Raw genomic sequence first — 11,754 nt, forward strand, 5'->3', positions numbered from 1 at the left:
GCAGCGAATAAGTCTCACAAGATCTGATGGTTTGAAAAGGGGAAACCCGTTTTGCTTGGTTCTCGTTCTCTCTCTTGCCGGCTGCTATGTAAGACGTGCCTTTTAAACTTCCACCATGATTGTGAGGCCTCCCCAGCCACGTGGAACTATAAGTCCAGTTAAACCCTTTTTCCTGGATAAATTACCCAGTCTTGGGTATGTCTTTATCAGCAGTGTGAAAACGGACCAATACAATGGGGTTTCACCATGTTGCCCAGGCTATTCTCAAACTCCTGAGCTCAAGCGACCCACCTGCCTCAGCCTCTCAAAGTGCTGGGATTACGGGTGTGAGCCACTGTGCCCTGCTTGTTGTAACTAATTTAAAGGGATAGTTTCGAGTATAAAGGTTCAGTTTCTTTGATTAGATAAGCTGAGGACCCCATAACTTTATTTATCCTTCAGCTGGTGTCTGTTTGGGGATGATTTTTGTATCTGATGACTGTGGGCCAGTGAAAATCAAGTATATTTAATGTAACCTTAATATCTAGTTATATTGCAAAGAAAAAGGCATTAAAACAGAACGTGGATTATCAAAATATTGTAGGAAAAGCACAAAATAAATTTGTAGTTAGCTTAATTGGGTTGTTATCTGAATGTAGATTATCCTGTGCTGAATTGTTTAATACTATGCAAATTATATGAGACTTTCCTGTAAGAGACAGAAGAAACTGAGGAAACTCAAAGAGTTGACATTAAACTATTTAAGATTCTTTTACAGACTACTTCAGAATCCTGATGGAGTTTGGTGGTCTTAAATCTAGTGGTCAAGTTTTTATTGTGACTTTGGATAACAGAGCTCTATTCAGTGTGCTTGATGAGTGGTTTGTGGAAAATAGTAACTACATATAAGAAAAGTAGTTTCATTTTGGGGGAATAGAATCTTGATATGACTGTGTGGTCATTAAAAAAATCTGTCTTTTGGTTTTCTTGATGGTCAGTAATGGCAACAATTCTCATTTGTGTGCTGCTTATAGTTTATTAATTTTTTTTTTTTTGAGATAAAGTCTATCTCTGTCACCCAGGCTGGAGTACAGTGATGAGATCATAGCTCACTGCAGCCTCAAACCCCTGGGCTCAAGTAATTCTCCTACCTCAGCCTCCTGAGTAACTGAGACTACAGGTTCATGCCACCATCTTGGCTAGCTTTTTAATTTTTTTTTGTAGAGAGGGGTTCTTGCTATGTTGCCCAGGCAGTTCTCGAACTCCTGGCCTGAGGTGATGCTTCTGCCTCAGCTTCCTAAAGAGCTGAGATTATAGAACCACCAAGCCCACTCACTGCTTATTGTTTAGAAAGCACTCTCTTACAGACTTGTTCAACCTTTACAACTACCTTATTATGTACTACTAGTTTTTCTAGGCAATATGTTGCCTATTAATTACAGTATTTGCTTAAATGCATTTTATTTTGGACATTAGAATAAAACAATTAAACCTCAGATAGAATATGTACGCTCTTAATAATGTGAGGTTATCTAGCTATGTCCTAAAGACTGTAGTTTACTAGGTGTTGATGTACAACCTAGCCCACCTATTCTTGGCCCATAGGGAGCAGATACCTGGTGGCTGGTCTTTCAACCACTTTCGTAGTAGAAAAAACCCAAAATTGTAATACAATATTTATTATACTTACCATGCATTTATGTAGCAGTACCCCAGTAGGCCATGACAAGTATATTGTAGGAAATACAATATACTTCCAAATACAATATATTTCCAGCCAGTTGGTATTAAATTAACACAAGTCATTATGCCTCCAAGCGGTATACAGTGTATAATGTACATAAATCTTATTTTGGTGAGAAGTGTAAAAGTAATAACCCTTGGACTCTGGAGGCCAGAATTTGATGCTTTAAAACTTTGTATAATGAAAATTTTAAACATACACAGAAGGAGAGAATAGGAGTATGAAATTGATATAGCCATCACTCGGCTTTCTCAGTTACTAATACTGTATTAGTCTGTTCTCAAACTGCTAATGAAGACATACCTGAGACTGGATAATTTATAAAGGAAAAAGGTTTGATGGACTCACAGTTCCACGTGGCTGGGGAGGCCTCACAATCATGGTGGAAGGTGAAGGAGGAGCAAAGACATGTCTTACATGGCAGCAGGCAAGAGAGTGTGTGCAGGGGAATTCCCCTTTATAAAACCATCAGATCTCGTGAGACTTACTAACTTTCAGGAAAACAGCATGGGAATGATCTGCCTCAGTGATTCAGTGACCTCCCACTGGGTCCCTCCCACAAATGTGGGAATTATGGGAACTATAATTCAAGATGAGATTTGGATGGGGACACAGCCAAAGCAGATCAAATACGTAGCTAATTTTGTTTCATCTATACCTCCTATTTCCCTGAGATTATTTTGAAATATGTCTAGAGATCATACATATATAATTTCATCTTTAAATATTTCTATATGCATTCCTGAAAGATAAGAACTCTTTCAGAATACAAAAGTGAAAGTGGAATACAATGCCAATGCAAAAAAAAAAAAAAAAAATGCTCCCTTAATATTATCAAATAGTCAATGCATATTCTCATTTCTCTATTTTTTTGAAAGAATACTTTTTTACTTGAATTGAGTTTTTAAATAAGGTCCATACATTATGCTGGATTATTATTTCTTTTGAGTCTGTTTTGACGTATACATTCCTCTGCTATCATTATTTTCTCTTGAGACTTTTTGTTAAAGATATCAGGTCATTTTGTTGTGTAGTTTCCCCACACAGGGTTTTACTTACTACCTTCCAATGGTGTAATTAAAACAAACAGGCTGGGCGCGGTGGCTCACGCCTGTAATCCCAGCATTTTGGAAGGCCGAGGTGGGTGGATCACGAGGTCAAGAGATGGAAACTATCCTGGCCAACATGTTGAAACCTCATCTCTACTGAAAATACAAAAAGTTAGCTGGGCATGGTGGCAGGCGCCTGTAGTCCCAGCTACTCAGGAGGCTGAGGCAGGAGAATCACTTGAACCCAGGAGGCAGAGGTTGCAGTGAGCTGAGATTGCACCACTGCACTCCAGCCTGGTGACAGAGCGAGACTCTGTCTCAAAACAAAAAAACAAAAAACAAACAAACAAATAGCATTATTGAGGTGTAATTAACCTAAGATAAACAACATATTACAAGTGCACAGTTTCCTGAGTATGTCTACATTGGCAAAACCATTACCAAAATTTAGATAATGAATGTCTCAATTGTCTTACCAACTGGGCGTTCTACAATTCAGTTTGATTTTGACAGCACGTTACGTTAGCAGAAACCCCTCCCCACTGCTAGGTTAAGGGCTCATTCCCACAAGACTGCCCCAATTCAGATGCCAGCTAGGAATGGGGTTCCCAGTCTCCCATACTTCTGCCTGGCTGACCACAAATTCACAGGCTCCCATGACCATCCTTGCCGGTGTGCTATGTCACTAGAACGACTCACCGAACTCAGGAAAATGCTATCCTTGTGATTATTTTATTATGAAAGATGCAACTCAGGAACAGCAAAATGGAAGAGGTACATGGTGCAGGGTCTTGCAGGGAGGGGTAGAGAGCAGAGCTTCTGTGCCCTCTCTGAGTGCACCACCTTCTCATCTCATGATGTGTTCACCCGAAAGCTCTCCAAACTCTTCAAGAGTTTTTAAGCAAAGTAGGCTTGATTGCAGAAAGTTTTGGGTGTTGGTGACAGAACTCAGTCCCCAGCCTCCCTGAGGTCAGGGGATGAGGGTGAAAGTCTTAACCCTCTAGTCACACTTTTTGCTTCCTCTGGCAACAAGCCCCCATATTGAGCTATCTAAAAGCCCACCAAGAGTCAGCTCATTAGCATAAACTCAGGTATGGTTGAAAAGGGCTCCTTAGGAATAAAAGACACTCCTATCAGGAAATTTCAAGTGTTTTTGGAACTCTGTGTCAGGAACCAGAGACAAAGACTGAGTATGTTTTTTATTATAGCACATGCACCATCCTTAAAAGTTTGCTTCTGCCTCTTTGTAATCAAACGTTGTGTATTTTTTTGGGGGGTCTGGCTGCTTTAAATCCGCATAGTTATTCTGAGATACATCTGTGTTTTTAAATGTATTCATAGTTCATTCCTCTTATTGCTGAGTACTGTTTCATTATAGTGATACCCATATTTACTTACCCATTGTGGCCACTGTGTTGCTTCCAGCTTTTGACCATCACAGATAAAGCTGCTGAGAATATCCATGTACAAATCTTTGTATGGATATATGCTTTCATTTCTCTCAGGTAAAATACCTAAAAATGGAATGGATTTATCATATGGTAGGTGTAGTTTAACTTTACTTTCTAAGAAGCTGCCAAAACGTTTTCCAAAGTCTGTGCTTCATTGGACATTTCCACTAGCAGTGTGTGAGAATTCAGTTACTCCACATCCCCTCCAACATTTGGTATGGTCCTTTGTAACTATAGCCACTCTAATAGGTATGTAGTGGAATCTTCTTGTGATTTTAATTTGCCTTTTCCTAATGATTAATGATGTTAAACAACTTTTCATATGCTTATTTGCCACCCACATATCTTTTTTGAAGTGTCTGTTCAAATCATTTGCCCATTTTTTATTAGGTTATTTTCTTATTCTTGAGCTGTAAAGGGTCTTTATTTATGTTGGGTGCAGATCTTCAGGTAGATGACTTGCCAGTGTTTTCTCTCAGCATGTGGCTTGTCTTTTCATCCTCTTAAGTGTCTTCAGAAGCAGCAGTTTTGAATTTTGATGAAATTAATTTATCAGTTTTTCTCTTATTGTTTATGTTTTTGCTCACATGTCTAAAGTCTTTGCTTGAACTAGTCACAAAGTTTTTTCTATATTTTCTTTGAGAACTTTTATAGTTTTAGGCTTTATATTTAGATCAATGGTCCATCTTGAATTACTTTTTAGAAACAATAATTGCAGCTTTAATTTTAGATTTAAGGGGTACATGTGCAGGTTTGTTATGTGGTCATATTGTGTGGTGATGAGGTTTGGGGTATGATTGATGCCATTGCCTAGGTAGTGAGCATAGTACCCAATAGTGTTTCAACCCTTGCTCCCTTCCCTCCCTCCCCACCTTTCATCCCTGGTGTCCAAATCCAACAGCACATCAAAAAGGTTATGTCCGTGAGTACCCAGCGTTTAGCTCCCACTTATAAGTAAGAACATGTGGTATTTGGTTTTGTGTTCCTGTGTTAATTTGCTTAGGATAATCACTTCCCGCTGCATTCGTGTTGCTGCAAAGGACATGATGTCATTCTTTTTTATGATAATACAGTATTCCATGGTGTATATGTACCACATTTTCTTTATCCAGTCCACCATTGATGGGCACCTAGGTTGATTCCTTGTCTTTGTTATTAATGGAGAGTGCTGTGATGAACATATGAGTGCATGTGGTTTTTTTTTCTTTTGGTGGAACGATTTATTTTCTTTTGGAAAGAAAATAAGTATATTCAGTAATAGGATTGCTGGGTTGAATGGTAATTTTTTGTTAAGTTCTTTGGGAAATCTCCCAACAGCTTTTCACAGTGGCTGAACTAATTTACATTCCCACCAGCAGTGTATAGGCGTTCGCTTTTCTCCAAAGCCTTGCCAGCATCTGTTTCTTTCTTTCTTTTTTTTTTTCTTTTCTTTTCTTTTCTTTTTTAATAATAGCCATTTGACTGGAGTGAGATGGTGTCTCATTGTGGTTTTCATTTACACTTCTGTGTTGATTAGTGATATTGAGCATTTTTTCATACATTTGTTGGTTGCTTGTATGTCTTCTTTTGAGAAGTGTCTGTTCGTGTCTTTTGCCCATTTTTTAATGGAATTATTTGTTTTTTTGTTGTTAAGTTCCTTATAGAATCTGGATATTAGACCTTTGCCAGATGCATAGTTTGTGAATGTTTTCTCCCATTTTGTAGGGTGTCTATTTACTCTATTGGTAGTTTCTCTTGCTGTGCAAAAGCACTTTAGTTTAATTGGGTCTCACTTGTCAATTTTGGTTTTCTTTGCAGTTGCTTTTGAGGACTTTTTCTGCATTTTTTGAGGACTCTTTTGTATATACTAAAAGGTGGGGATCCAGTTTCAATCTTCTGCATATTAGCTAGCCAGCTATCCCAGCACCATTTACTGAATAGGGAGTCCTTTCCCTGTTGCTTATTTTGGTTGACTTTGTCAAAGATCAGACAGCTGAAGCTGTGTGTGGTTTTATTTTTGGGTTCTCTCTTCTATTCCACTGGTCTATGAGTCTGTTTCTGTATCAGCACTATGCTGTTTTGGTTACCGTAACCTTATAGTATAGTTTGAAGTTGGGTAATATCCTCTAGCTTTGTTCTTTTTGCTTGGGATGACTTTGGCTATTTGGGCTCTTTTTTTGTTCATTATTAATTTTAGAATATTTTTTACTCATCCTGTGAAAAATGACATTGGTAGTTTGATAGCAATAGCACTGAATCTGTAGCTTGTTTTGGGCAGCATGGCTATTTTTACAATATTGATTCTTCCAATCTGTGAGCATGGAATGTTCTTCCATTTGTTTGTATCATCTATGATTTCTTTCATCAGTGTTTTGATGTTCTACTGATAGAAAAAAGTCATGGAGGAGGGACTCCTCAATAACCCATTCTGCAAAGCCAGCATTACCCTGATACCAAAACCTAGCAAAGACACAGTAAAAAAAGAAAACTACAGGCCGACATCCCTGATGAACACAGAGGCAAAAATCCTCAACAAAATACTAGCAAACCAAATCCAGCAGCACATCAAAAAGCTTAATTCTCCATGATCAGGTAGGCTGCATGCCTGGGATGCAAGGTTGGTTCAACATATGCAAACCAATAAATGTGATTTACCACGTAAAAAATTAAAAACTGGCTAGGCGTGGTGGCTCACGCCTGTAATCCCAGCACTTTGGGAGGCCGAGGCAGGCGGATCACGAGGTCAGGAGATCGAGACCATCCCAGCTAACACAGTGAAACCCCATCTCTACTAAAAATACAAAAAATTAGCCGGGTGTGGTGGCAGGTGCCTGTAGTCCCAGGAGGCTGAGGCAGTAGAATGGCATGAACCTGGGAGGCGGAGCTTGCAAGTGAGCCAAGATTGCGCCGCCTGGGCAACAGAGCGAAACTCCATATCAAAAATAAAAAATAAAAAATTAAAAATTAAAAACAAAACCATATGATCATCTCAATAGATGTGGAAAAAGCTCTCAATAAAATCCAGTACGTTAAAAACCCTGAAGAAACTAGGCATCAAAGGGACATACCTCAAAATAATAACAGCTCTCTATAACAAACCTAAATACAATATCATATTGAATGAGCAAAAGCTGGAAGCATTCCCCTTGAGAACTGGAACAGATAAGGATTCTCACTCTCTCCACTCTTATTCAGCATAGTACTGGAGCAATCAGGCAAGAGAAAAAATAGAAGGTATCCAAATAGGAAAAGAAGGAGTCAAACTGTCTCTCTTTGCTGATGATATGATTTTAGAGCGAGAAAACCCTGAAGACTCTGCCAAAGACTCCTGGAACTGATAAACGACTTCAGTAAAGTTTCAGGATACAAAATCAATATACAGAAATCAGTGGCATTTCTATACACCAATAACGTTCAAGCTGACAGCCAAAGTAAAATGCAGTCCCATTTACAGTAGCTGCACACACACAAAATACTTAGGAATACATCAAATTACTTTTTGTATGTAGCATTAGACAACCAGTCACATTCTTTGAGCTAAAAATAAAAACACGCAAGATATTAAAAATACAAATAGGAACTGAATATCACAGTGAAGAAAATTATAAGTAGAGCATAAGGGAATAGTCAAGAATTATAGGAAAAAATAAAAATATAAGCACAGACTAGATTTCTCATGGTTAAGAAATTAGACTTTTTGAATAAATAAAAAATTGCCGGGCATGGTGGCTTGCACCAATAATTCAGCCGCTTGGCAGGCTGAGATGGGAGGATCTTTTGAGGCCAAGAATTTAAGACCAGTCTGGGCAACACAGTGAGACTCTATCTCCAAAAACAAGTAATTACTGGGTGTGGTGGTGTGCACTTGTAGTTTCTGCTACTCATGAGGCTGAGGTGGGAGGATGGCTTGAGCTCAGGAGTTTGAGGCTGCAGTGAGCTATGATCATACCACTGCCCTCCAGCCTGGATGACAGAGCAAGACCCCCTTTGTATGTATGTATGTACATGTAATATACATATATAATATATATGTATATTTTTGCATATGTATATGTGTACATATACATGTATGTGTGTATAAGTATAAAATGTTCTACTTCAAGGAAGATGATTACATGAAGGTGTATAAAAACCACCACCACCAACCACCCTCTACAGGAAGGGAAGAGTAAAAATCATATCATGGTAGGAATTGTATGGAAGAATTGGAAACTCAGAATGGAATAGGTAGTAAATTGCTAAATCTGGTGACTGTTTTAGAATGCTTCTGGAACACTTCTTCAAGAGTATTCATGGGGAAAAATGAGAGTCATGGTAGGTGAAAAGCCAATTGTCCTACATGAAATGTTAGATGAATCAAATAAATGAGGTCTTTTAATTTACTAAAGAAAAGAACTGCCATTCTTCAAAAAGAAGTAATGTGATCTATGAATAGAGTTTAGACTCAATTGAACTATTCTGCTTCAATCAAGGAAATATTTGACAATATGAAAAGTGAGAGATGAAGAACATTTTAATCTCTCGTTTTTACTTTTATATTACATGCATTTTAAACATCTGTTTGAAAATGTTATCAATAAATTAGCAATTTCAAAAAAATTTAAAACTATCGTTTGATTTATTCCCTCAGAACTTTGAGACAGGAGAGTACTATGAGTGACTTCTCATAGCTAGGTGTCATTAAATGCAGGGGCCAGCAACTGGCTAATCTATGTACTGTTACAATTAGTGATAGACCATCCCTGGCAGAGTCTTAGCATGTCTTGTAACTTGTTTGAAAAATAAGCCCTTTCTCTTCATTCATATCTTTATTGAGTCTCATAATTTACTTGATACTTACCATGGCTCAAGTGCTGAACTTATATTCACAGAGTTTAACTAATCATGGCACTTGATTCATGGTACTCTCTCATTATTAATTTATGCATGGCCTTCTTTATTTTGTAGTCATTGAATCATTCATTAATTCATTTTAAATAAATATTATAAGCACTTACAGTACCAGCATGAGAACAAGGATACTGAGAATAGTTTCTTTCTACTGTGAGTTCCTTCCCCATTCCGTCTCCTGGCCCCGTGTTTCCCTTCCTCCTTCTCCCTGCAGGCAGCCACTCATGAATTGCACACTACGCACTTCCCAGCCTTTCAGAAATGTATGGTTTTATTACATACACGTATTTCTGTAGATTATATTGTTAGTTTTGGATTTATAATTAGGGTCTCATGCTCCGTGTCTGAAAGTTGTGGGACAATATCAAATGTTCTAACATACGAGTAAGTGAAATATCAGAAAGAGAAGAGAAAGAGCTGACTAAAAACATATGCAAAGAGAAAATGGCTGAGAATTTTCCAAAATCAGTGAAAGATGGAAAACTGGGAGGGGTAGGAGAAAGGGTGGGGAAGGAAGAAATTTGTTAAAGGATATAAAATTACAGCTAGATAAGAGAAATACATTCTAGTGTTCTGTAGCCCTGTAGTTAACAGTAATACATAATTTCAAATAGCTGGAAGGAGGACATTGAATGTTCTCATCACAAAGAAACGATAAATGTTTGAGATAATGGGTATGCTAATTACCCTGATCTGATCACTATGCATTATATGTATCAAAACATCACAGTGCACCCCATGAATATGTACAATTATTATGTGTCAGTTAACAAAGCTAAAATAATGTTCAGAGAACCCCAGGCAGGGTAAAGGTAGGGAGAGAAAGCATACCTCTAGATGCATTATAGTTAAAAACCAACAATAAAGAGAAAATCTTTTTTCTTTTTTTTGAGACAGAGTCTTGCTCTGTCGCCCAGGCTGGAGTGCAGTGGCACGATCTCGGTTCACTGCAAGCTCCACCTCCCGGGTTCACGCCATTCTCCTGCCTCGGCCTCCCGAGTACCTGGGACTACAGGCGCCCGCCACCACGCCTGGCTAATTTTTTTATTTTTAGTAGAGACAGAGTTTCACCATGTTAGCCAGGATGGTCTCGATCTCCTGACCTCGTGATCTGCCCGCCTTGGCCTCCCAAAGTGCTGGGATTACAGGTGTGAACCACCGCGCCCAGCGGTGGTTCTTAAAGAAGCTAGATAAAGAAAGGCAGCCAGATTAAAACAAAATATAAAATTCTTAAAGAAGCTAGATAAAGAAAGGCAGCCAGATTAAAACAAAATGTATGTATAGAGGAACAAACATAAAAATTATAGCACAGTTCTTATATAACCTATGTACGCAGAAGACAGTGGAGTGACATCGAGTGCTGAGAGAAAACAAACCTGCTGACCTAGGATCCTATACCCAATAAAAATATCTTTCAAAACTAAAGGCAAAAATAAAGACTTTTTAGAAAAACAAGAGCTGGGAAAATTCATTGCTAGTTAGCCTGCACTACAAAAGATGTTGGAGGAAGTGTGTTGGGCAGAAGGTGTATGGTACCAGGTGACATTTGGATATACACAAAGAAATATAGAGCACCTGCAATAATATAAAAGCCATTGAATGTAAAGACATTGCATATCTAAAGCCAAAACAGTAAAAATATATTGTGAGGTTTAGAACACGTAGGAATAAAGCGTATGACAATAACAGCACAACCACAGAGAGGACATAGAAATGTAAAATTTTATTTAGAGGTAGATTATGGTAAGTAAAGATGTGTATTGTAAACCCTAGAGCAACCCCTAAGGAAAAAAAGAAAGAAAAGAGTTAAAACAATCAATAGGGGAGATAAAAAATGAATCATAAGATGAAGGCAAGAAAAGAGGAAAAAGGAACAAAGTACAGACAAAAGCAGGTTCAATGTTATTAAGATGGCAGTTCTGGTCCTGGCATGGTGGCTCACGCCTGTAATCCCAGCACTTTGGGAGTCTGAGCGGGGAGGATCACTTGAGCCCAGGAGTTCAAGACCAGTCTGGGCAACATGGTGAGACCCTGTCTCTACAAAAAAAATTATAAATTAGCTGGTCACAGTGGCATGCACCTGTGTTCCCTACTACTTGGGAGTCTGAGGTGGGAGAATTGCTTGAGCCCAGTAGGCCAAGGCTGCAGTGAGCCATGATCTCATCACTATACTCCAGCCTGGGCAACAGAGACCCAAAAACAAAAAGATGGCAATTCTTCCCATATTGATCTATAGATTCACTGCAGTCCCGTTTGAAATCGAAGCAGAATAGGCAACACAATTTTGAAAAAAGAACAAAGAGAACTTAGACTGGTTTGACCACTTCCTGTAGAGCTGTCGTCATCAACATGGTGCTACACTGGCATAAAGAACATAGATAATGGGCCAGGCGTGGTGGCTCACGCCTGTAATCCCAGCACTTTGGGAGGCTGAGATGGGCGGATCATGAGGTCAGGAGATTGAGACCATCCTGGCTAACACAGTGAAACCCCATCTCTACTAAAAATACAAAAAATTAGCCGGGTGTGGTGGTGGGTACCTGTAGTCCCAGGAGGCTGAGGCAGGAGAATGGCGTGAACCTGAGAGGCGGAGCTTACAGTGAGCTGAGGTCGCACCACTGCACTCCAGCCTGGGTGACAGAGTGAGACTCCATCTCAAAAA

At 38.9% G+C, this 11,754-nt stretch overlaps 1 protein-coding gene across 3 annotated transcripts in view; it reads left to right on the forward strand.

Annotated features, from left to right (window-relative positions):
• Positions 1–11,754, forward strand: part of GRK3 (G protein-coupled receptor kinase 3) — a 164,531-nt gene that overhangs the window by 24,494 nt on the left and 128,283 nt on the right. The gene's annotated exons all lie outside the window — the stretch shown is intronic.

Source organism: Piliocolobus tephrosceles, chromosome 19, assembly GCF_002776525.5.
Source record: "Piliocolobus tephrosceles isolate RC106 chromosome 19, ASM277652v3, whole genome shotgun sequence".
NCBI lineage: Eukaryota > Metazoa > Chordata > Mammalia > Primates > Cercopithecidae > Piliocolobus > Piliocolobus tephrosceles.